We start from the raw sequence: 26,480 nt of genomic DNA, 5'->3' as shown, positions 1-26,480 counted from the left end.
GCATTACAAACATTATTATAGTATCAGTAGTATTAGTGGTAGAGGTTTAATCAAATCACGTGACATGTAGAATAAAGTAGCCTATCTTGAAATATGTGATTGAAGTATAGTCCCACATATTAATTATTAATAAGATATGAATGTGTTGTAAAACATAAGTAAGCTATTAATAGGGATAACGTTTGACTTTCCAGGTTGTAAACAAACAATGAATGCTGCATCCTTTCATCAATCAAGAATACTTTTTACTTTTGTGTTCATACCTGCGTTTCATTTGTTTTTGCATTATTTCTGTACCTTGTGGTTTGTTCATACTGCTGCTGTGAGTACCAAGGAATTGGAGAACTGAAGCAAAATCAGTTTATTAACAATTTATTAACTTGTAAAGTACGCCTGTAAGTGGCCTAGATTAAAAGTCTACAACCGTGCTCGTACTGTAGCTTTGTGAGGCTGTACTGAGCTAATGCTAACGTCAGCATGCTAACATACAGGTATCATGTTTATCGTTTTTAGTTTAGCGAGTAAGCAATTAGCTAATTGGCACCAAACACAACAGCTGGTACAGGTGTGTGGTTAAAAACGTGGTTATTGGACAAATGTAAGTTTTGGCCTGCTGGTGGGACTAGATGAAAATTCAGAGGACCACCAAAGGTTGTTTAGTTTTATTTTTAGAATTAATTATTAAATGTATTATTTACATTCTGAGTAGTTTAAAAATAGCTTTTTTCATGCAGATTGGTTGTACTAAGCTCTACTTAATGTCAATCTAGTGACCAATTGACTGGTTTATTGTGCTTTAATCAGTGTTGTTCTCCTGTTGTTGATTAATGAATTGTAACAGTGCACTTCACACATTAGCTTAGCTTTTGATAGCACATATCACACATGATCGGAGCAGCTTTGTCCCCTTTGATGTTGTTAATAGTCACATGTGATGTAGTTTGATTAAAACAACACCAGAACATGTTCTTTATGTCGGCTTTGAGCCATGGAGCTGAGAAAACATTACTTTCACATGGTTTATTTTAATGTGATTTTTCATTAGTGTCCTCTACTAAATGTTGCCTTGTGTGGAACTTATTTGTTGATTAGCTGTGAGCCTCATGCTGCTTTCTTCAATATGTGATTGCAAGTAAAGAATAAAAAGCAAATTTTGCAGCTATGTGTTGCTCGTTCTCAGCGACCATCCTCTCTCCTTCTGTGTTTTCTCTGCTCACCCTCCTCCCTTCACTCCCCTTTGTCATAAAACACAGCACAACACGAGCAGCTCAGAGAGGTCGAGGCGGGGTGAGTGAACGAGAGATAAAGGAGTGATCCGCGCATTTCACACACCTGTTTCTCATTCTCAAGCTCATCACTCTTGACAGGGTCGACAAGCGAGTGAGGAAGCACAGCGCACGCGGATCCTCTGGAAATATTTTACCGAGAGTATAAACACTCTCCGAAACAGAGTCATGTTAAGGCTCACGTGGTCTATGCATAGTACATGCACACACATGCACGCTCCTTTCTCTATTCTGCTGTGGTGCCCCCGCAGAACACACCTAACAGGCCAAAACTGCTCCTGTGAAACAGCTCTGTCTGTAGCTCACAGGGAAAGTGTAAAACTGATGATTCAAGTTGAGAAAGTGTGTAAATGTGAAGCTTAAAAATAGCAAGCGTACTCAGCAAAGCCATGAAAGAATACAGGTTTGAAAAGAAGCGATCAATACACTCATGTATTATTAGAGGAATGGCATTTCTCAAAATAGAAGTTCCTGTTTCTGCAGTCACGCTGCATTTGGGGCACCTCCAGACTGGAGCCATGGCTGCCCTTTGCCACATCTGGGGGCAGTAACACGATCTGCTGGTATTGTTCCCTGACCTCTGACCTCGCAGCCACGACTCAGGGAAGCCACACTTCCTGCTGAGCACTGTGTGCGAAGTGGCGAGCGACCTCAACCTTGTTTGACACCATCTTTTTGCCCCCAGAAGGGCACTTCCTGTGTCGAGATTTCTCTCTCTGCTGCTACTATGCGGTTGTGCATGGCCGATATAGCAGGTGGCTCATTCCTAGCACGATTCCTGGTGCCAGTCAGCTGTTTAAGACCCTGTTAACTCGGGGTGATAATCCTGTAATAGCTGTGAAAGATCACGTACTGAGAGCGAGGGAGACAACCACTGTCCAACAGGATCTGTAATGTTTCAACTGTAAGGGATCAGGCGGTTGTTGAGACGATGTTAAAGTAGCATACACCACAGGATTATCTCAATTTTATCAATACATTTAGTTTATTATTGAGCCCTGAACATCTTCTTTTCTCAAAAACAGATTATTATTTCCATTACAAATCAATTTATATTCTATAATAACGAGAATAGCATGCACTCAATAAATAAGAATATTACATTAAAGTGCTTCAGACCTCCAGCAAGTCTTTGTTTGGTGAGCAGTCATCTTTATATTTTGTATTGGACTTAAAGATTGTTTTATAAATGGAAGACGACAGAATAAGGCAAAACACTGCACTAAAATCATGAAAGAAAAGCTGATTTATATTGGTAACAGATTGAAATGGTCTCTCTGCGCTGTCAGATTTATTTAACCTACCTCCTAGAAAGCGTGTGCCTCAACCTTTAGGTTAAGTCTTCCTCAGTTTTTATTTAAGGATCCTACTTTGCCAAAAGCTTAATATCTTTGTGACGTGACTCATAAAAGCAGTTTATAACATTTGGTGTTAAGCAGCAGAAGGTAGCATCACTCCTCAGGTATCCTAAAGGGATTCATGGGCAGAGCTGTGCCCATTTAAAAAACTTCCTTCAAATACCTTAGCATTTTTGCCATAATCCTTCTTTGAACCAATTTCCTCAGAGACAGGGATGAAGGCCCCTCCATGCAGCTCCTGTTTACACATGTTATCTAACACAACGAAATAGGGTACCTTCAAACGATCTGGGAAATATTAGAAGTGAGGTTTTCATGTACTTTCTGTCTTTCCATGATGCCTAAAAGCTTTTCTAAATTGAAAAAACAACACATGTATGACCACAGTTACTGTATGTTTGCTTTAGTCTCTAAATAAGTCATTTCTTATATGAGAGTTAAATATGAATATTACTATTTAGGGGCTACATGCACTTTTATATCTGTGAGAACCCTCAGTGGGTATGTGTGAGTGCTCCTCGACCATCTTTGCGAGTATCAATTTGAGTTTTAGATGTTGTGAGTGAGAACAGTTTTGGAAAGTGAGGACATTTTGACTGGTTCATACTTCATAAGCAGGCGTAAACTCTGTAAGTGAATGTCATCTTCCTTCAGTACCATGAACATTGACACTAGTTTATTTTGAGTTGATCTCACATACAGCGTCCTGCTGCTGTAAATACTCAGGACACTAAATGTGAATTGGTCCGCAGCTGAAAATAGTCCCCAAATAATTCACTATTTGCTCCTGTTTGAGTATCGTTTGCTCAAAACAACAGTGCCCAGCTGTGTAAAGGGATTGCTGAGCTTTGAAAAAAAGAAAAAGTGAGACAATTTTAAAGATTTATCTGTTGGTTTTGTTCTTTTCATTAGATTTGTCGACAAATACAAAAACTGAACATTTGACTCATAAACAGTTCGTAGGGAAAAATGGTGATCACTCCAAATGTCCTCACTCTCATATAATCTCACACAACACACACACACACACACACACACACACACACACACACACACACACACACACACACACACACACACACCTCAACACAGGCTTGAAGATTAACGACACTTCAAAGGGAGGAAGCCGCAACGTGGCCAGCTTCCTGCCCCGACCCATCTTGGACCATTTGCTGGCATCTCTGTTGCTGATGACAGCCTTGTGAGCCATGTGGTGGATATTTAGAGCCACAGAGATGATCGTCTGTACCAGCACTTTGTCTTCTGTAGGTTAAATTCTGGGGCACCATAACCTGTTGTGGTATGGCTCAAACTCGATGGAGTCCATTTTTCTTGTACTGAAAAATGAAATATGCTCCCCAAGGAGTTTTAAAAGCAGGAGGGTTGAGGAGTTATTCTTTTCTTTATTTCTTTCCTTGTATATGCATCACTGTCTTTCATTGGTAGAGATCTTTCTTTTAAAGATATTGTGGGCCTTCCTGGTAATATATGTCTCTGTCTTCTTTCTCTTAGTGTTTGTCTGTGGAAATAAAACCTCTGAACTTCAATCCTTCCATATAAGTTTGCACTGTCCCATAGCAGCTACTGCCACCACCCGCCCCTCCTTGTGTTTCCTAAAAAATAGTTTAATTAGCTTTGGAGTTAACTGTTGGCTGGACCAGAGTCACTGCCAAAGTTTATTTCCAATCCAGGAAGTGGACCTCTTTATGAAGTCTTAGGCAGGAGGAGGTTAAGTGGATGTTTGGACTTACAATAGTTCTTAAACATGCACAAATCAATATGTTCATATTAACAAGGGATCATATAACTCTACTTCTCCTGAGCTCCTAAGTGTTTTAACATCTTTCAGCTGATTGTTTTGGTTTTACGGTCTGCAACTCAGCACATAACGCTGTAAAACCCCAATGGCAGGAAGACGCAGTTAGCAACTAGCTGGTGGACATGATGCAGCTTTTAACAGCTAAAGTGCCAAATATTTCCCTGAGGAGACAAAAGCAGGGCTATAAGGAGAGTGGTGTCAATTCATGAGGTGGCCAAAGACATTGAATTTGAATGTTTGCTAATGTGGCTCTGGATGTGTAAACACGCAGCCTGTTTTCTAACAAAGTCGCTATATCAACGTTATAAGATAATAATAATAATAATAATAATAATAATAATAATAATAATAATAATAATAATATGTCAATGTTGTGTCTCTACAAGATGTTCCCCGACCATGACAACTGTTTTAATGTTGGGGAAAGATTATGGTTTTGGTTAGATACTGAAAAAGTCAACACATGCTGTGTCATGCTATAGATCTTTTAATCCGTCCTTAATGAAGTGCTTTGAGTTGCTCAAATATTACCATGAAGACGTTAGATCAGACCAGTTTGCAGACATTGAGTGTCCTACAAAACTCATTTCAACCCAATTTCTAGGAGACAGCAGAATAGATTTTTCTTCAGTCATTTAATCTTCAGTGCTGTAGCGCTGCACGAGCCGAGTGACTTAAGGCCCAGACCTGTTAGCTGACCTAAACATGCTCGCACCGGCGTGTCCTCCTCTGTTTATCCTGCCCTTTGTGCTGACTTTTACCCCTCTCCCCACCACACCCCCGACAGTTACGACGCCTTTTGTTTAGACTTTACATCTGGTGAAGGAACAGCATGCCCCTACATTGTTTTGTTTTAGTGCTCACAATGTCATAAATAGAAGAAGAGGAAGAAGAAGAAGAAGAAGAAGAAGAAGAAGAAGAAGAAGAAGAAGAAGAAGAAGAAGAAGAAGAAGAGAAGAAGAAGAAGAAGAAGAAGAAGAAGAAGAAGAAGAAGAAGAAGAAGAAGAAGAAGAAGAAGAAGAAGAGGAAGAAGAAGAGGGGAAAGGGGATAAAGATGTTCTTAATATGTCACGATTGTTGAGCCAAAGTTGGTTGGATGTACTTGAAGCATTGTTGCGTCCAGCATGCCATAGCTCTGATTGACGCCTGGGTTGTTGCCGAATCCCAGCGAGGTGTGAAGTGCTGCGTCGTAGATCGGAGCCATCTGCTGACATGTCTCTGGGCAGCTCACAGCTCGCATTGTTTGCTGAAGGTATGCACGATGAGAATGGCAAGAATGCAGTAGTGACTAATATTTTCTAATATGAAAGATCAATATTTGTGTAAGTACAGAGAGAAGCAGCTATCTCATCTGATAGGGAGACGTTCTCTGGGTATTTCCACTTGGCTCGGGGACTCATAGCCTTTGGCAGAACATCTTTCCTGTAGTGAAACACTACCAGACGTTGAAGGGCCTCGCCAGAGACGGAGCGGGCATTATGAACAACCCTCTACAGTCAGACTTAGAGGTCAGTCAGCCAATAGGTTTTCACATAAACAACCCAAACCAACACATTCAGGCTTTGTGTGAAAACAAACAGAGGAAAGTAGGGGATTAGTTTTTGTATTTGGTACAGAGTCTGACAGCTGGATGGCTGGAGAGGTTGTCGTGTCTAGATGGCGGCTCTGCCACCTGCAATAATATTGAACAATGTAAAAGTTTGTTGGAACAAACAGAAAATGAGGACGTTGTGATTTTGGTTTAAGAGCCCCTCTATGTTGTCTTATTAAAGTCCTGATATTAAAGTGATACTCCACCCAAAATCAAACATTTGAGTATCAAATCCTCCCCTTAAGTAGGCTGGAGAGGTGTCTGTGAAGGGTTGTTGTCAAACAACAACACCTGTGTCAGCCAGGTGAAATACAGAACATAAAACATAATAAATAAACAAAATGATATAAATTGTGTTTATGAATCCATAGTTTTCAAAAGTCAAGTCAATTTTATTATAAAGGGCTTTACAATCCGTACAGCATACAACACCCTCTTGGTTTAAATGTAACATAGAAACAGTATATTTGGCTAAATGTTCATGATATGCAGAGTTTACAGGTGGACAAATGTGAATTATACTTGAATTTAGTAACCAACATGCTAATTCAAGCTATAAACAGGTGCTTTTTCATAGAAGAGAAAAGTATAAACTCTTACCTATAAAGTTAAAATACTCTGGGTTGTGGCTTTTGAATGCATCTGTCTTTATCATGCAACGTCTTCTACTGTCTGTGGAAGTGGGAAAGCACATTTTTCCATTGTAAGATGTTACCTTGCTGTTCACATTTCACATTTCTTCAGGCGATAGACTTTTGGAAAGAACTCCCAAATCATGTGAGGGTGTTATTTTTAGTTTTGAAATACTTTAATGGAGGATGAATCTGGACTGTCAGGAAGCAAGACAGACTTCAAAGGTCCCGATCACGGAAGAAAAGCCTGCCCATGCACTCCAAAAGAATCTGTCAAACAGCTGGCACAGAACAGATGTGGGTCTGGATCCAGGCTAATGGCCTCGGCACAACCTTCCTCTCAAGACACTGCAGCTCAAACCTATAAACCTGGGCCTATTCTACATCTACACCACCAATTACTATCATTATGGAGCGCTCCACATCCCCAAACAGGCCACTTCCACCTCAACTGTACCCCTACAGCAGAGGGACCAGGTGAAATCAAAATGGTTTCCACATGCCTGGTGATGTATGGCTCCTGTAGGCCAGCTAATGAGCTACACCGAGCATTAGGTCATCCGGGAGAGGTGGTTTGCAGATCGGGTCTAATTCCCACAGTTAGCGTACAAGCTAAACAAAGCCTCATCTAAGGAGAGTCATGCTCCAACAGTTTTTCCTGTTCACCCTCAGATGATGTCGAGTGAAAGAGGATGTTGTCCTTCTCTCTGTGGTGCGATCGTTCTCTCTGATTTATCCTCGTCCCCTGCAGGAAAACCTCATCATCTGTGCTGTGGCAGAGGTGTTGAGCAGAGTAAGTGTCGCTGTGACAGGCCTTATTGTCCCCTTAGGGATGGAAGATCAGCCTTCCTTTGTGCTTGTCCCTCAACAGGAGACACCAACCTTTTACCATGTAGGGGTCCCAGCCTGTGGTGACATGCATGGGTTAAGTTATGTAGCGGCTTAGCTTTTTAAACGGCAGGGTGGTCGGATGTGGACAAACCGATGCTTGTCAACACCTATGTTGCCCCAACACATGAAACTAAGTGGCATTATCTTGTAGGGATGTGAAGCGTGGTGACGTGGCGCAGTTTGCTCGTCTCTTGTTTGTTCCTGACTAGGCTCACACGAGTACGTCTTTCATGAAGTTGATTTAATCTTTAACAGATCATTTGGAGGAGAACTCTGCATACTCGAATGTTCTTTTGGTTTTAAAGACAGCAAGCAAGCATTTTGATATAATTTGAAACTTGTGGTACAGTTAAACACAGTTCAAATTGTAATTAATGGGGGCTTGCAACTGTTTGGATCGGCCATGTGTTCACCAAACGTCTCTCGGGTTAATGATGGCTGGAGTGCAGCAGCAGCTTGCTGCCAGGCCAAAGGTTTCACACCCAAGTGCCAAAGTGTTTGTTGCCTTTTCTGACGAGGACAGTGACAAGAAACCAGCGTCTGTGCCAAGATGTGAGTTGTAAGTGTCAAAATGACCATGAAACCACAAGTCATGGAACAAAGCCAAGAGTACAGATATGAAGCTCTTTAATATCCTACTCCTTTAATTGGTGGAGCTTAATTTGAAATGACAGCCATTTATCAAACACAGCATCTTTTTATGGCGTTAATTGTATTGAGAGAATGTCTGTTTGTCTCTAATGAGTCTGTGGCCCCGGGGGAAATTACAATAATTTACAGTCGCTTGAAACAATGGCAAATGTTTCATGTTAACTTGTTCAGCTCCAACATGTGGGTACTTATCATAATGTGTCCCAGTAAGGCATCTGCCAGTTCTGTGTGCACCCTTACAAGAGCTCACTGCGCTCGCAGATCTTTGATTCTACTCTTTGGCAAATGTCGCTGGCACTTTGTGCGTTCCCATGTTTCATGGCTGTCAGTCACAGAGGTGGTCTTAGCTTTTAACCCCGTGGAGGTTCAAAGAGAATGAATTTTCCCAGTGCCATCAGCCTTAATCAAAATCACATTGTCTACAGCTATTGGTGAAACTTGGAGGCTTATCCAGAATTTAACTTTGATTAGCTTGCGTCCTTGGATTGAGTTGCCCACCGTCCTCTGCTCTTTGATCTGCTACAGCTCCTGCAGGAAGCCTTAGTACCCCCTAATCAGTAGTTTGTGGAGCAGTCCAAGCTTCCCTGAGGGGTGTACAGAGAAGACTGACCCACAGAGTGAGCATTAGGGGGTGAGACTAAGCGAGAAAAACAGAGCCAGATTGGCAGACGCACAGTCTGGCTCCAGCCAAGGATAACCTCAGGGTACTCCCGTGCCTAATGTCACATGCTCATTAAATCAAGGAGCCTCCATTAAACTGGACACAACTGCTTTTGACGCCAGTGTCTGACACACTGACACCCTTTATGTGACCATTACAGGGATCAATGCCCCCGTGCACAGTTGTTGACATAAACGGGGAATTTGACAATGCTTGAGGGCAGTAGTAAATCTACAAAACACTCAGCTGGACCTGTAGCTTAATTGTATAGACGAGCTAGGGCAGTGATTCCAGGTTAGGTGCTGGTCAAAGGAATACTTCACCCACAGAATGACCACCGTGGAGGCATGTGAGAAAAACTAAGTTTTCTTCAAGAATGAAATGGGGATGAGTAATTGATGGTCATTTTGTGGGTGAAGTATTGCTCTAAGAGTTTGATTCCCACTGGTACGTGTGCATTTAAATCCACGCATCTTAAACTTGTGGAGGTACTGAACATAAAAGTATTTTGATTATAGATGAGCCTGAACTGCTCATCTACAAAGCATCCATTCAGAGGTTCTCGGGGGTCAAACAGTTCAGGTTAGGCCTTGGCTGGAGACCTGAGACCTTTATGCTCCAAAAACATGTCAAATGGAGCTTGACCTCAATCTCTGCCTTTTGCTTCAGACCTCCCACTCACAGGTTGTTTTCAAAGGTCATCGCTCTGCTTTGGCCAGTATCTTCTGTCATTTTGTGCTGGAGCTCGAATAGAGTCACAGAGGATCCGCTTTTCCTTGTTGTATATCTCTTCCTGTTGAAACTATTATACACAATTGTCCATTTTCTAATCTTCACAAACAACAGGTTCGACAGAGTCTGATGAAACTCTTTTAAACAGACGGACAAGAGCGTAAAAGTTTCTCATAGGCCAGTAACTCCATGTTTACAGATAGTGCTACAAGATTATTGATCTGATATCGCTAATAAGAGATTAGCTAGGATACAAACATCACCATCGTAACGTCAAATCAGTTTGTCCTCGTGTTATTCTTAACCCTTCTAGTGCTCCCTTTATCAGCTGGAGTCAGCTGTGTTGTCTCCAGGGACAAAGCATTAACGAGGAAGATGCTATAAACAGGAAACAGAGGCCCTCCCTGGTTTCGTTGCTCATTGCTCCCAAGAAGAGACGGCCCCATTTCAGTGAGTGACACAAACCAGAACACACACACACATACACACAAAGATAAAGTCCTCCACATCTATCAAGTATCAGGCTTTATTTACCTACTTGACACCTTAATCCTCCACTTGTCGACGCAGTGAGTGGAAATTTACCTCGAGTTTTACAGTAACCACCCAAGAAAAGCATCGATCCTGCCTGGAAAAGTCCAAGAATTCATAATCCTATTTGAAACAGACGGACACGGATGTGAGACATACTTACTGTAACATATGATGTTTTGTAGTGATCAGAATTCGGGGACGACGTGTGGACAAGAGCCATTTTTAGTGAATGTGGAAAATAATGAACTTCTGTTATCGCTTCACTTCCTTGTTAACTTTAGGTTGCAGGAGTCATGTTTTCTTTTGATTGTCCGGATCTGATATGTTGGCAGAAGGACAATAACTCGAGTCTGAACAATACCTATGAATCAGTGGGAAATTGAAAGGACGCAAGAAGTTATTTTACGCTTATATTATTGGGAAACCTAAAGGAAATTTGCTCCACAGATAACTTTCCCAACATTCCAGTGAATGATACAAGTGGCAGATTGAAGGCTTTCGCAATGCAGTGGAATTTGTCTCTCTCTCTACCAAACCCTACCTCTCCAGCTTCTATCACTTGGACAAACACACACCCACATACAGATGAGCAGTCCAACCTGACTGACTTGCAGCTGTGTCAGCAGGAGTTGGAAAAATCCAAGAGGGGAAAAAAGACAGAGAAAACAGAGAAGAAGGGATGAAAGGAGATAAGAGGAGGAGTGGAAAGGAAATGTTGGCCCGCTTCTTCCTTCGGTCCCTGACGTTTTACTTGACACGTGTAAATATGGGCTCGTCTGTTGTGCGGGTCTGCGTGTGGGTATATGATCGAGGCAGTGTGTGCCCCCCCTCTGTGTACCTGCCTCATGTTTTTGAGGGAGTGAGTCAGTGTTTGCAGGTTAGTGCTAACTGATAATGCTGAATGATGAAGTGCCTCTAACTGACAGAGCGCTGAGGGCTGATGTGAGCAGGACTGTCAGGAAACAGTAAACATTGTGATGATGACTCATAACTCTTCTGATTGAGTCTGACTCTGTGACTGTGTTTGCACTTTCTATTACTTTCCTTTTCTACATTTGTAATGGCGAACGAGCGACAACTAGGCCAACATAAATGACGCGCTGTAGTTTTAGATGGATTCCAGGGATATTCACCTTCGTAGCGCTTGATGTAACCATTGTTGTCCGTCACATTTGCACATTTTAATCGGCCATTCTGCGCGGTCTAAATATACTTCTAAGCTCCTAGTGTCACAATATACATGAACAAAGAACCACTGGGCGATTGTGTCCATTCATAAATTCTAAAAATGTATTTAATCAAGATGGATACTTCGTCAACAAAGTTGTTAAAGTAAAGACAGTCTGTCTTCTTGGAAATGGAAAACGTATCATGTAATACAGAAGGTGAAGAATTAACATGTTGTGTGTGGAACTCACATGGAGCTGCAGCCTGTAGCGAGCAGGTTTACTGAATTATCTGGAGAACTTTGCTGCTTTGTTGGAAATTTGAGGGAGTTTCCAGGTTTTACCCAACAAAGTTATCCACATAACTCAGTAAATGTGCTTTCTGTAATGGGGAAAAGATGACAGGGAGTTGGGTCGAAAGGTAAAACCCATTGATAAGTATTCAAAATAGACAACTGTTCCTTTTATTTACCAGACTGCAACAATTTTGATTCGCTCAGTGGTCAATAAAAGCACAAGACAGCTTACTTGTCTGCACATTTTCCATAAAGCAACTGCTGCACATGTTCTATTGTTAATACTGTATATATCTAGTATATTCATATCACACACTTCATACTGTCAATACTGTCCATACTATACTATATATATGTATATTTTATAATCCTATATATAACACACTTCTGGTTACATACTTATTGTGTCTTTATTTATAGTCACAGTGACAATAAAGTTGAATCTAATCTAAACTAATAATTCACCCACAGGGCTATGCATGCCATATTTAAATACTGTATAGCATGTTTAGTTAGCATTTTACTGTGCGTGCATGTATAATGTGCTGCTGTGTTAGCCAAAGGGCCTGAACCTAAATGAGTCCCTATAAATAAATAATAGAGTTGAGAGCTACAATCTTAGCCGGAGCAAATGTTACATACACTGCATGCAGGGATCTGAAATTGAAGACTAGCTGAGCTTTATAGCGACATGAGGTTCAGACATGCATACATTTTCTGTTTCTGTCAGAGTCTCCTTTGTAATGCAAACATAGACCCATTAAAATGTATAAAGGCTGTATTTTGTTGTAGCTTGTATTATATTTATGTGTAACATGCAGTCACACAATGACGTTATCACACGCCCCCACTCCACCCAGGAACACACACATGCACACACCACATCACACAGTCCCCGTTGCTTTTTTCAATATAAGGGACTGCGGTTGAAGTTCTGCCCCAAAACGAGCACCATGACATGTTTCTTTGTTTCTCTCGGCCCCCCTTTTCGCCACGATCGCTGACGTGGAGAAACTCAACAACCGCTCCTCTTCCAAAAACAGTACAATCGTTATTTGTTTCTGCCGTCTTCCTTTGCTGCTGCTGTTGTTGTTGTTGTGGACCAGAGACTCGAGACAATGGCTCATTCAGAAGAGGCCCTGTGAGTGTGTCTTCTTGTGCGAGACGTAGACGATGTGGTCAAGACAAAAGAGGGGTTCCTGTGCTGCTGCGGCGGAGATTAAATACATCTGGTCGACCTCTTCCAAAGGCTTTTTCTCAACTCCAACTAACTGTCTTTTTAATAAATCTATTCAAGGCACCTTTTCTTTCCTGAAACAACTTTCTAACGCAGTTTGGGGATTAAATATAGCATCTTGGCTGTTGCTGTAAGTGTTAATCATCTACTTCCCCAGTCTAGACTGAGTCAGCTGCTGTATTCCAGTCACAAACCTGTTTCTCCTACCTTAAGGCGAATAGTTCCTCTATTTTGTACAAGACCATAAGTTCCTGTCAACATTATTGTTTTCCACACAGACTTGTGGAGTAGATGACATCTTCATTAGGAATCCATCAGTGGGCAGGGCTGATTACAGAGCAGTGTTTGTCTATTGTACTGTTCTGCTGGTTGCCAACACGTCTGGCTTTCCAGTGGCCATTGTTAGTGGCTGTGACTCAAATGAACGCTCAACAGTTGTTTTAAAAAAAAGCATTACCGTGTGTGAACATCGCACTTTACAGTGTCTGTTGTGGTTTAATGGTTACATCTACTGAAGTTTGGGCTTTGTACTCATGTGTTGTGGCTTTTTTTTTTTTTGTTTAGTCAGATGTTGAGTTGAGCCGCCAGATGTGCTTCTCTTTTTAAACATGTTCAGAGGTGGCGAACTCTCTTTCCCTGAGACCTATACTGTCAGAAAGCATTTTACATTTTGCATAAACTAGCTTTGAATCTGTATTCCCCAATCACTTGTTTCATGCACTGATGTATTTTTCCCTTTAGGAATTCTTAACATCCTTCTGATTTTCATATGCAGATCACTTATCCCCACTCTTCAATCATGCAGAGTTCAGCCCAGCCCATGCCTGTATGCGCCCACCTCCAGCACTCTATACACGCTGGGCTTTGTGGTTTTGGGTTAGGTCCAGAATGCAACTCTGTGGTCGGCCGCTACTTAGAAAAGATGAATGGAACAGTAGTTCAGTTAGCCTCTCCTCACAGTAGCACCTACATAACATGTCATCACATATACACAGACACAAGTCAGCAAACTGTGGCTCACACTCAACCATGGGAAACTCTAAAATACACCGAGGAATCAGAGCCGCCTTTGTAGTCGAGAGGTTAAAGTGCATTCCATATAACCGCAACATCCAGGATTCAAGTCCAGCCTTGGGACCTTTGTTGCATGTCACGCCGCTCTTCCTCTCTCCCTAATTCTACACTGTCAAATAAAGGTAAAAACTTAAGAAACAAATACACACAGGAAGAGGTCCAACTCTATCAGAGTGATCCTGTTAACTGAGGCTGAGGCTGTGTGGCTGGGCAGGAGCTCCACAGAGCCTTGGGGGTATGGGAGACAGCTCCAGTGCTCTAATGCAATATTCAAATCCAGACTGGGTCTGATGTTGCAGCGTGCCCGGCTGCTGTAACGCTGTCCTGTCTCATCACCGTCCACGCTGAGTCACGCTTCCCGCGGCCCCCACTGCCTCCGCTGCCTCTTGACATTTCTCCGTACGGCTCGAGGGCCACAGGGGTGAACACAAATGCAGAAACATGGGAAAACACACATGCATGCACACATGCGCTTTAAGACTAATGTGAGAAAGCAAGCACACATATGCACCTACACACACACATGAACACACATACTTAAAGCTGAACACTATAATTATAACAACCTACTGTAAATGAGTGCACAAATATCCAGTTTGACCCACTTTGATGTGCAATTAAGGGTTCATTTACATTGTAGATGGTCCTAATTGCAGTGTAGTGGCAGTGACCTTGATAAAAAATAACTTCCACATCAACACTCTTTTTGGTAATGGTGGAAAGCAATTTAGTATTTGTTTTACTCAGAAGAGTTTTGAGGTTATGTACATTTTATTTCTCCTTCACAACATTTCAGAGAGAAATATTGTACTTTTTACACTCCTACATTTATCTGACAGCAGCAGATACTTGCTTATTAAGATTTGACATATGATATGATCATCTTTTGACACAATACATATACAGGTAGTTTCGACCTCGACCAGTAGAGCATTACAATTAGAGCGATATATAAATAGATATACAAAATGTGTCCACCGTAGGGCGCTGAAGGCGATGATTTTAGTTTTTGTTGCAAATGTGAAAAGTAGATATCTTGGTCATTATTCTTTATAAAAACGTATTTAATTGTGTATGTTATGTGTTTACGTACTATCTGCCTTTATACGGGGAAACTATTGAAATGCTGCTTAAAGAACTTTCCTTTATCAGCTGAATGATCATGTGTTGTGTGTCACTCTCAAAGGGGCCGATCTGCAAAACGAGTACTTTTACTTTTAATAGCTCAGTACATTTAGCTGGTATTGTGCTGATAATGCTTTTATTTTAATATCATTATTAACTTGAGGACTGAGGACTAACACTCAGGTCTTCACTTAAACTTTCATCACATTAACATAACAAAGCGACAACCTCCTAATCAGTGTTTCAGGTGAGATAAAATGGTCTTGAATGACAATCGGGAGTGTTTGCCATTGTGCAGTGAAATCACCATGACTGCATTTAAATAAGTAATGTTGTTTAGCCGTCTCATCTGAATCTGAGTACGCATAAATGCTCCGTGGCTACTCCCACAGAATTACTACTCAGGAAGTATAATTCAGATGTACAGTATGCTGGGCAGAGATACAGTGAGAGCCAGGAAGGATGTGGCCTCTCCTGCCTGTGCTGCGCTGGCTCTTCCTGCATTTGTCCATGTACTAGATACCGTACGTTCGCTGGCAGGGATACGCTTCACATTCTCTCTCACTAATAAAACAAGTCCTCACATTGTAACAGCGAGTCTATAAACCAGTTTAGCGCATGCCCCAATAGGTCCCATCGCTCTCTCTGGTAGAAACGTGCTGTCTCCCAGAAATAGCACCCTGCATATTTCATGAGGACCTTTTATTTTAGACGTTCCTGAGCTGAAAATGGGGAGAAGATGGAGTTTTGTGGTTCTTTCTGTGCAGCGCGCTGCTCCCTTTATAGACTCGATGGCCACTGTGTCTCTCTCATGTGGTTTCACTACGAGGCACAGTGGCAGTGAACTCTGGAATTGACTCGTCACCCTGAGCTGACACAGTGGCAGCGGTTATGTGACCAAAACTGAGAACTGCTGAACTGATTAAAGAGGGTGACAGAGCATGGTGACATATTTAGCAAAGCGAAAAGTAAATGACAGTTTACTTAAGAGTAGCCGTGTTTAGAAAGAAATGCACGGTATCATGACCCAAGGCATAAAATATCATCACTATGTAAATTACAGCTTCCCTGCCCAATCAGAAAGCAGCTCATGTTGGGCAGGACGAAAAACTAAATGCAGCCGGGAACAGATTGAAGCCTGACACTGCTGCTTAACGTTATCCTGGGGCGACTATGACTTGTGAGATACACATGCATGGTAATATAAATATCTCAAAGGATGGTTCCCTTTAAAGTGTTTACATGATATCATAATATTAATGATAATAACAGGGCATAATACAAATATATGTAATCTTTGACAGTGCTGTTAACATGCGTCACAGTCAGTAATCAGTATCCAATCCAAGTCCAGGACTCCATCATGAGCTAATGTTTGATAAAAGAGTTGCATTAGGGATAGCATTGTTTAACTGCTGTGCTTTGAGCGGTTTAGTTATTAAACAGGAGAGGACAGAAACAGTATATTCTTTCAAACAGAATGGAGTTTAATCAGAAAGATCATCTTTATGCTTTATTCATTCATAATTCCCTCTCTCTTCCCTCTTCAGCTGATTGTGGGTGTTCACTCTTTTAGCTAAACTAAACCAGACTTTGCCACGATCTCCATCGAAACAATTTTGTTGTTGCTGTCAAACTTAAAATGTGTTCTCATCTCTGCTGCTGTCAGCTGTGATTTAAGGCAAAATTGTTGCAGCCCATTCATCATACCCAGTGCCCAGGTGGAGCTCATCAGAAGTCTTCTCCTCAGCTTCAGCATTATCTTCATCTCTTCACCATCTCTACCAGTGTCCAGACTCCATACGAGGGTTTCCTATTCTACTTACCACTTTAAAATATAGGATGTCACGATGGGATCTAGACTATTTACATCTCTCATCCTTTTGTGCACGTCAGTAAAAAATATTCTCACTCAGAATGAAGTGTCTCCTGATTTGAACTTCTTTTAAAACCTGCACTGGTCAATATTTCTGTGTTAACAATGGATAAAGTGTTTTAGCATCTTTGTTTCAGCTCATTGTTTTGGTTTTGTGGCGCCACAACTTTTGGTTCACTCCCACGGCTCTCATCAGCGCCGTTTTCAGCAGAAGCAAGCAAGCAGCTGATTTCAGCTAAAAAGTTACCTGACCAGCAACAGAAGGCAGACAGACACAGTTAGCAGCTAGCTGGTGAACATAGTGGAGCATTTAGCTGCTGAAGAGCCAAATAATAACAAAGTTTCATAGTGCATCACATTTAAAATGACCAACTAGGCAAGGCTACATAAATACAAATACAGTAATTAGATAAAGTAAAAATACATATAACCAAAAGGAACGCAGAGACTTTCTGCATTTATAAGATAAATTCACTCTGTTTCTATATTGAGACCTCACAGAATATAACATTTGCCTTTTAATGTCTTTATTTGGTAACACTATTATTTAGAAACTCTCTCAAACAGTCAGTGCTGTGTGGACATACTGTAATTCCACAGTGAAAAAAGTGCAGAGTCCAAATGACGGGTTATTCCTTTTAATAATACATGAAAGAGGAATTTCTTGCGGTGGTAAATTATACATGAAAACTGGGGTGGTGAATTACAGAGCCGCCATGTCAAGGTACATGCTGGAACATCTCCTCCTGGCTGGCTGGCTGCACCTCGCTGAGAGGATGATTTGTGCTCACGCTGATTGTGAGAGGTTGAGTCAGAACATTGTTGAACGCCAACAACTTTGTGAGTGTCGTAATGCGTATGTGTTTGTGGGTGGTGTGTGGAGCCGTCAAGTGTGAAGACAGCAGCAGATAATGTCCACGGTTTTGCATGTATTTGGATAAAAGAGAGAGAATTGATGCTCTTTTATTTCTAACACTGTATGTTCATATGTCTCTAAGCCTGGAGAGGTACTGATATACAGCTCATATCACGACTGGCCTTGTCTGGTGCAGCCTGAGTTAATCCACTCACTGTCTCCCTCTCATCCTCGGCCTTGTGGATGAAGTCATAACTCTCGCAGATGTTCCCCAGCAGACATCACTTTGGAATTAACAGGGCCCTCTACAGGTTAAGTAGCAAACTGACGAATTGTAGCATAAAACTAGTTTATATAACGCTCCACTGAGATAAACAGTGTTCTGGTGTGCTCAGACAGGGGAAATATTCACAGATGGCGACATCAGAATCAATCATTTATCGCCAAATAGGTTTATACATACAAGGAATTTGCTTTGGCGTATTGGTGCACAACAGAAAACGTATAGAATAGATGAAAAATACAATAAAATGTGAAAGAAATACTATAAAAAAATATGTACAGGAAACATAAATATGGAATATAGTACAGTAAATGTGAGATGCCTTAGATGAGTGCTCAATCTGTGCTGAGAACAATGTCATTTATGTATCGAGTAAAATACCTACAGGCAAATTTTACCGCCTGCTTTGAAGTTCAAAGTAGGTTCCCTTCTCCCCCCCCCCCCGCTTCACTATTCTTACAGGGTGGTGCCAGATGTGACCTGGGCAGAATCGCTGAGCGAGCACACCTTTCATGGTAATGAGGTAAGAGTTGTGGTTCGCCCCGGAGCCAAAAGGTCTGCGTGGAACACAAAGAGAAGAACACCTTGGCAACCTCGACCTGACAGCACAGAGCAAAGTCTGGCTCTGCAGCACTGAACAGACTTTTATTAAAACAGTGTGTATGTGTGTGTGTGTGTGTGTGTGTGTGTGTGTGTGTGTGTGTGTGTGTGTGTGTGTGTGTGTGTGTGTGTGTGTGTGTGTGTGTGAGGAAAACAACATGTGATGTTTCATTTTGGGAAACGCCACATGGCTCCCATCTGAATGTGATTTACACCGCTCAGATATGACGTGCATCTTCGCTCAGGCCTGTCCTCACTCGAGGAATTGAAGTCGACACTTAATACCACCACCTTAGACAAGAGAGGCTCCTGCATACAGTTGTGCATTTGTGCTTCCGCCCCTGCCAGAAACTGTCTCTAGACTCATTTTACTTTACTTTACACCTACATGTCTCCTTAGTGAACATGCAGCACAGTTTGGCCTGCATGCGGTGCTATTTTATATTTCCTGGCTGATGGCGCCACCTTCAGGCAGAGACTTGTATGTGCACATTTTCACAACTACAAGCGATGACATCTGGCTGACTTTGGGAGGTGGTGCTGCACCAACAGACAGGGTTTCACAGGATAAAAATATCTTCTGCATTCAGTTATGTGTTTCTATGAGGAGACAAGAGGGAGAGACAGAGAAAGGAGAAGGTTGTTATCTAACTAATGAATATCATGCTGCAGTGGAGAGCGGTGGGTGTTTACTCTTCACACATTAAACAGAAAAATACATGAACTCATTTCGGTTTTGTAACTTCCTTTTCTTTGTTTGCTTAATTTCCGTACTTCTCATCAGGTGTTGTCCTAATCCGGCAGTTTCACAACCCAACCCACATTTCATAGTGATTCATAGAGGGCACCAAATTAGCATTGCAGCCATATAACATGGTCAGACTCTCAATGGACAGTTTAGAAAATCAGAATCTGCGCGTTATACAAGATACCCCCCTTAATTTATGTTATAGGCTGGTGAGAGCCGGCTTTCCCCCTCCATCACGCTCACATTTCCTCAGCACCCATGTGGTCAGTGCCAACAATGCCACTAAACACATAAAACTGTCTCCTTCAACCACCCCCACATGGGTGAGAAAATACAACACGATGTTATACTGCTAGTGTCATTTACTTGCTTAATGTAGATTGGCCAACAGACCTTAAAAAACGTGGATCACTGAGCACCGCAGTACCGTCAGAAACAATGTAACTGTACTGTACATCTTTCAAAGGCAAGACACATACCTCCCACTCGCAGACATGTGGGAATTGAGGCAGTAAAACTTTCACGTAGAGACTTTAAGTCTACGCTCCTAGAACTTGAACTGTTGTGGAAACATTCACTGAGCACCTAAAGGCCAGGAAGAGGACTTTGACATTAGATCTTTTTTGTGATTTTACACAGTGTCATCTCTTTTACAGTTATATTGCCTTTTGGTCTTTGTTGTGTTCTTAATCTAATCTAATCTAATCTATTTTCTTGTTTGATGTTACCTTTTTTCCTGTAACAATTTATAGAGGTTAAATAAACAGAGGCGCCTCTAGGTTATATGTAAATTATCTTCTTAATATACCATGTGTGTATTTATTAAATCTTTTAATGTATGTATATGCTTAATAAATTTGACTGATACATTGCAACAGAGATGGAATATTAAGTGTACAGTATATATACTGTATATAAATAAACATATATATATATATATATATATATATATATGATGTATTTACTTAATACTATTTGCAACAGGTGCTTTGTGTTTGCATTATGGGTATTTCAGATGGCAACTCTCTGTATTTTCAAGAAGTCTGAGGAAGAGCCTGGTGCTGTAAACATCACACAGCAGCATTAAAAATCCTTCTACTGGGAGCTATTTGGTGTGCGGATCTAATTGTTCTTACATTAGAACTGTTGCTCATTTCACAATGATTGGTTTCAACAGTGCGTACTATCAGCTACAGTATGCTGCTGAAGACACACTTACACTGGTCATGTCGATTCTGAGCAGCCACCAGATTACACCAGAGACATAATGTGCGTCATTGTCTGACCCTTAGCGTGCCATGACCACATGGCCATAATTACAACAAAATATCCCTTTGCCTTAATCTAATGTCATGGAAATGATACCCTACAGATACCAGTGGTCTGCAGGAGCTATTGTATACTTATTAAGCATGATGCGATCTGGCATTAGTGAGAGCCGTGATATTTGCCAGGGTTGAGAGGAAATGGGGGTGGAGAGGTTTGCAGGAAAGGTTCACACAGAGAGACAGACAGACAGACAGACAGACAGACAGACAGACAGACAGACAGACAGACAGACAGACAGACATTATCCAGATCCATCAGCTCTAGGTCAGAAGTGACTGTTTGCCCAGTGAATCCTCACATAAGCACCTCTGCTCTGAGTGCGCTTAACACCGTCAACATATTTTGCATCCGTCCCTGCTGCCAGACATTCTGTCAGAGCTTGTCATCATTTACGGAGCTTATACCAGGTGGCATCATGTCACCATCTGATTTGGTTTGAAGTTTCACCCCAGAGTCCTGCTGCGTCATCATCAACCAGGAGCTGACAGCTCTGGATGCTGAGGGTGGCCGCTAATGAGAAGCCATATTGATACAGTGCAGCCAGGAACACATCAGCTTTGCAGACCGTTTCTGTGCAACTCTACATTTGGTGATTTTGTTTTTGCTTAATCTGACCCTCGGTAACCGGCATGTGTTTGTAAAGCAGGATTAAGGGTCAATTTTAGCCTGATGTTACCTGTTTGTGCTGTGTTAATCTGAATAAATATGATTCTGTACACTCGACAGGGTTTTAATATTAGTCCCTTTTTCCAAATTAAACAAACAAAGAAGAAAAAGCTGCAAAACTTGTCAATTGCTTTGTTTTTAAATCCAGTGGAAATAGTAAAAATTGCCGCCAGCTTTTTTTTCTTTTTTTTTACCGTAGGTTCAAATGCTGCCTGGCAATAATTGACTTGTTTTGTTCCACATGGCGTGGCTTGTGGGAGAAGACACAGTGACTAACTCCATGCAGATAAAGGCGGAAAATAGAAACTTCAAAGTGGGCATATAACCAGGTTTTTGGGTCAGGGTGAGCTGGTAGAGTTTTATGATCTGAAATTGTGTAATTGTACAGTTCCGACTTCTATCACTTCGACTGGACTTTCTTTAGCTTCGGGAACATGAAAGAAAACCTTCCAAAAGCAAAAGCAAATAAGCTTCGGACTGCAGGCTCGGTCATGGGCTTCAATAAATAAATTGCCTTTATCTCGGATGGATACAAAGCTTGCAACTCTTCTGTTACTTCAGGCTGCAGATTTATTTTTGAATACAAGATATCTTTGATCAAATATGAATTTCTGGCTTCAGGATGCTGAGCGGCCTTGACTACAGCGTTGAACCCAAACGACTTTTAGTTCATGTGGCCTTGAAGCACACATTCAACTTTGCTATAAGTAGTCCTGGCGTGTGTTTAGCTCAGTCCTCCTCCTAAGGAATTTCCCTCAAATCGGCTCACCACAGCATCATGCCTCCCATTATTTTCTCCAAGGTTTTGATGACGTTTGGAAACAAGTTGTACAAAAAACTGGGTTCACAACCGCACCACAACAGAGCCGAAGGAGGGTGTGTTCAGGTTATGTATTTATGTGATCCAACATAGACTGTAGGTTACATTCTGTTTTGTATGGGGGTTCATTTACAAATTGGTTTGTAAAGCCATGCTTGGTTTGGTATACATGTTCTGTTGCAAAGTTACTGAGCGATGGAGATAAGTACAGCAGTGACCCTGCTTATGAATAGAATGAAAATTAAAGAGGAAGAAAATCTGAAATAGTTGTTCTGCATCCTCATGCCAGATAAAGGAAGAGACCTTTGACCTTCATTTATTATATGACCATTATCTTAAAAAGTCTAAGAAACACCAGCACAATAAGCACACACACACAATAGCATAATAAACGGGCAAGATAAAAGTGACAGTATCAGTAGCAGCATCAGACAAAACTAACAGTACCCCCCCCCCCCCTACAAATGACATGTAAAAGCACAAACTGCTGCTGATCCTGCAGACGTAAAGGCATTTGTGATAAATGTGCAAGATGGACTGAACCCTGAGGCATGCCGTGACTATTACCATGACTATAGCCACCAGTGCAGCAGGCTCTGCTCCCCTCACCTTACTTCTGTGGGTCAGCAAAATGCCTAACCTCGCCTGTCTGAACGGAAAATGCTGAAGTGTGTATTTATTTGTCATTTGCTGAGTACACAGTGTCGGAGAAATTCTTCTAAAAATCTTGAGATTATCTAGTCCTCTCAAGAATTACACTGGAGAATCAAATCTCTTTACTTCATGCAGCACGGAGAGAAGACCCATCTGCCATTCTCTCCTCATCACAAAGGGAGATTCAATCAATCCAAATTCAGACTTTCACTGTTACCTCTCAGCTGACTGTCAGCTGACTCTCATTTGGCACCAGAATAATTGATAATTCAATCTAAAAATGTTCATTTCCCACAACAGGAATGAGTCAAGAGGTCAAAGAAACGTTAACTGATCCGCTTTAACACAGTGGTCAGTTAAAAGTGAAAATATAATTAAAAATCACACGTAAAGAAGCGGCTTTTGAGAGTGTGTTTAAATTAAGTATACTCAAATTAAAACAGTCAGTAATGCATACTAAAAACTCTTGACGTTGTGAGATATGTTGATCTTTGCATTACAGTTCATTTAGCTGACGCTTTTGTCCAAAGAGACTTAAGTGCAAACAATCCTGAGGATACAACTCCGAACAGCAAGACTCTTGCAAGTACATCAGCTTTAAATAAGTGCAATCCTTTAAATAAGCCAAACACAAGTGCAACATACAGAAACAATAGAATACAAATTCAACCCATTAGCTCCAAGTAAGCTAAACCAATATAAGTGCAACACACAAAGAACAGTGACCTTTGTCCAACAAGGCAGACACAAAGGAACTGGATGTACTACTCACAGCTGAGTTAAATAGAAGAGTTAGACTTTGTATAGTAGGAACAGCACAGGAGTTAGTAAATACATTAACAATGGTTCTGTTCTATTCAAGTTTTCCAGTAAGCCAGTGCGGACAAACCAGGATCCTGAGTCTGAAGCACCTAAATTAAATTCAGCCATCACTAGTTTCATAATTTACTCCCACACTTTTCCTACTGTGACATGTCAAAATGTGGTGAGAGATATTTAGCTTTGTTTTGTGAAGTTGTATGTGCAGGGGCATTCTGAAGTCTCTAAAGTCCGACTGCTGTATCATCTCCTGGTATGGGATTATATCAAACAATAAAGTGTATTGATTTCTTGTATAATAATGGCAACAACACTAGACTTTTAAGATGTAGTAGAGACTGTAAAACAGTTAGCATATAACTCAACAAACAAGTTATACTCAACAAACAAGTGAGCTGTGACTCGGGGGTACTGGGTGTTTCCTCTGAACACCGCGCAGTATCGTAGTGTGGCGGCGGCAAACATTCAGCCCAACAGCAATATGAGGCTGTAAAACATGAAACACCTTGTAGTCATAAAGAGCGATAAAGACATAGACAGAAATTACTAACAGCATAGACAGTTTGTCGCCTGAACTCTGACCGTGGCTGTGTTTAATTATGTGTGTGTGTTCTGCAGCACGCTGTTATCAACGCTGACCATACCTTATTAATGCAGCAGACTAGACATTATGTAATGCATATTTGTTTAGCAGTTTTGCCTCAGAACAATTTGTGTCTTTAGTTTTGTCTGCACTGATCAATCTCTTGTCTAAAAGTCTAGAAAGCAGGTACAGGTTACACAACTATAAGCTATGTGTCTCTTTATTGGCATACTTGTTGGAGACTTAAGACATTTGAGAATGCATAGGTGGAAACACTTTTTCACATTGGATCACATTAGAGACAAATGAATTGTTTGGATTATTAAAAATCAACGGTAGGTGTGTAAAAGCTGATCTTCATACTTTTCATTGCAATATTACTTCATTCTTAACAGAGTAACTATTGCAGCTCTACAGTACTCACTTAAGACTGACCTTCTGCTGGCACAGGGTCAACATTACTGGTTTAGTGTCACTTCAACACAAGCAACCCTTCTAAAACAGCAGGCCAAGTCAATGGCTTTGTTATATGTGGGATTATATGTTTCTAAACCTGGAAGGTGTGATTTGAAACTCACTAGAAGCCTATGTTGAGTCATGCCTCATATTATTCAAGTAGTTTCCAAGGCCACTCCCACAGCTACACACCAGGAACGAAAAACAAACAATACACTGATTAATAGGCTGTTTGTATCTTTGAACATAATCATTGGTTCAATATAGCACGGGTGTGTCTTTGAGCAATACATTGAACCTGATCTCGGGCTCTGGTTGAAACTATTTGAAACGGACCCCTGACCTTTGAGAAAGAACATAATGTAATTTAAGGATATTTATAGCCAGTACATAGCCAGTGTTCAATTCTAGCTAAAGTCAATTTCTGTAAATGTATGCACCCCCACTTCTCAGCCAGCCATTGTGAATATCACTGCTCATAATGCTAGGTCACGTCATGCATAATAAGTAATTTAGATCATGGAGCGATCTGGTGTCCTCGGGCATAATTTATATTATCTGAGATTAAGACAAAGACACGCTTCCATGGTTATATTCATGTGATCTATAAGGGCTGGATAATGATCCATATAATCACACTAGTGTAACTGGCTGCTTACAGGCAACCAACTTATGGTAAAAGTGTTCAGCAGAGCAATCACACCAACAGCAACAATAAGCAGGATGGTGTAGTGATTTAAGGTGACAATGTTAACACTTTGATGACAGCAAGCATCTACTGGTTAAGAGTCCTTGAGGAAAATATATTATGCTCTCTGGGCATGGTAATTGACCTTTGAACTTCCTGCAAATGCTAGAAATCAGCATCCCTATGAGATTTAGATTACTGCCAAAGCATATCCCATTGAGGAACAGATGTGTAACGTGTAGGGATCAGTTTTATGGAGATGCTATTCATTTTCTTACTCATGATACACCTTAAACCTCCATTCCTATAGGTGTCACTATAGTCGGCAATGCCACTCCCTTTCTACTGTACTCCTCCTCCTCCTCCTCCCATCCACCAAACCTCCGCGAAAGGGTGTGCGTTTTGAAGGTTGTATGAAGCTAAACACCAACGACAACAAGACCACTCGCCACTCTTGGTTTGACAACCCGGGGACACAAGCCACAGAAGCCTGGTCAGAGCACAGCCAGAAGAGTCTCCCCCCCCTCCCTCCCTCTGGACTGAGCCCCCGACCAAGGTCTTGTCCTCCAGGGTAAACGGTGGAAATGCCGCATACACGGACACTAATATCAAAAAGTTGAATTACATAGGGTGCGCGGCAAAATGCAAAGTGGCAGCAGAGCTTCTCCTCAAGGTCAGTCTCTGAGCACCGCCGCCTCACGGACGTGTTTCTTGGGCAGTGAGAGAGAAGAAGAGGCGTGGAGTGGGATGCCGCTGTGTCTCGCTTGCCTCCAGCAAACAACAATGACATCTTTCACCAAGGAGGACATGGACAGTCACTGACACAGAAACTTGTGAAATAAACCCGTACAGCATACTACGTCTATGCTGTTGTAAAAAAAAAAACCCTTTCCATCATCTTGGCGTTTCCTGCTTTCTCTCAACGGCCTGTGTCGGTGCGACTGTTTACCTGGCTACAAGCAACACCGCTGAAGTGAAGCTAGCTAACGTCAACTGACAGAATGGATGTTTGGTTCGGGTTAAGCTAGTTGATCCAGCCGTTAAAGTCC

The 26,480-nt window shown here is 41.5% G+C and overlaps 1 protein-coding gene across 1 annotated transcript in view; it reads right to left on the bottom strand.

Annotated features, from left to right (window-relative positions):
- The window catches only part of fam110d (family with sequence similarity 110 member D), a 43,803-nt gene that overhangs the window by 16,912 nt on the left and 411 nt on the right, over positions 1 to 26,480 (bottom strand). The window lies entirely within an intron of this gene.

The sequence above is a fragment of the Cottoperca gobio genome, chromosome 16 (assembly GCF_900634415.1).
Source record: "Cottoperca gobio chromosome 16, fCotGob3.1, whole genome shotgun sequence".
In the NCBI taxonomy this organism is placed as follows: Eukaryota; Metazoa; Chordata; class Actinopteri; order Perciformes; family Bovichtidae; genus Cottoperca; species Cottoperca gobio.
Note: the sequence above shows the minus strand (reverse complement) of the source record. Positions and strands in the feature narration are given on the sequence as shown.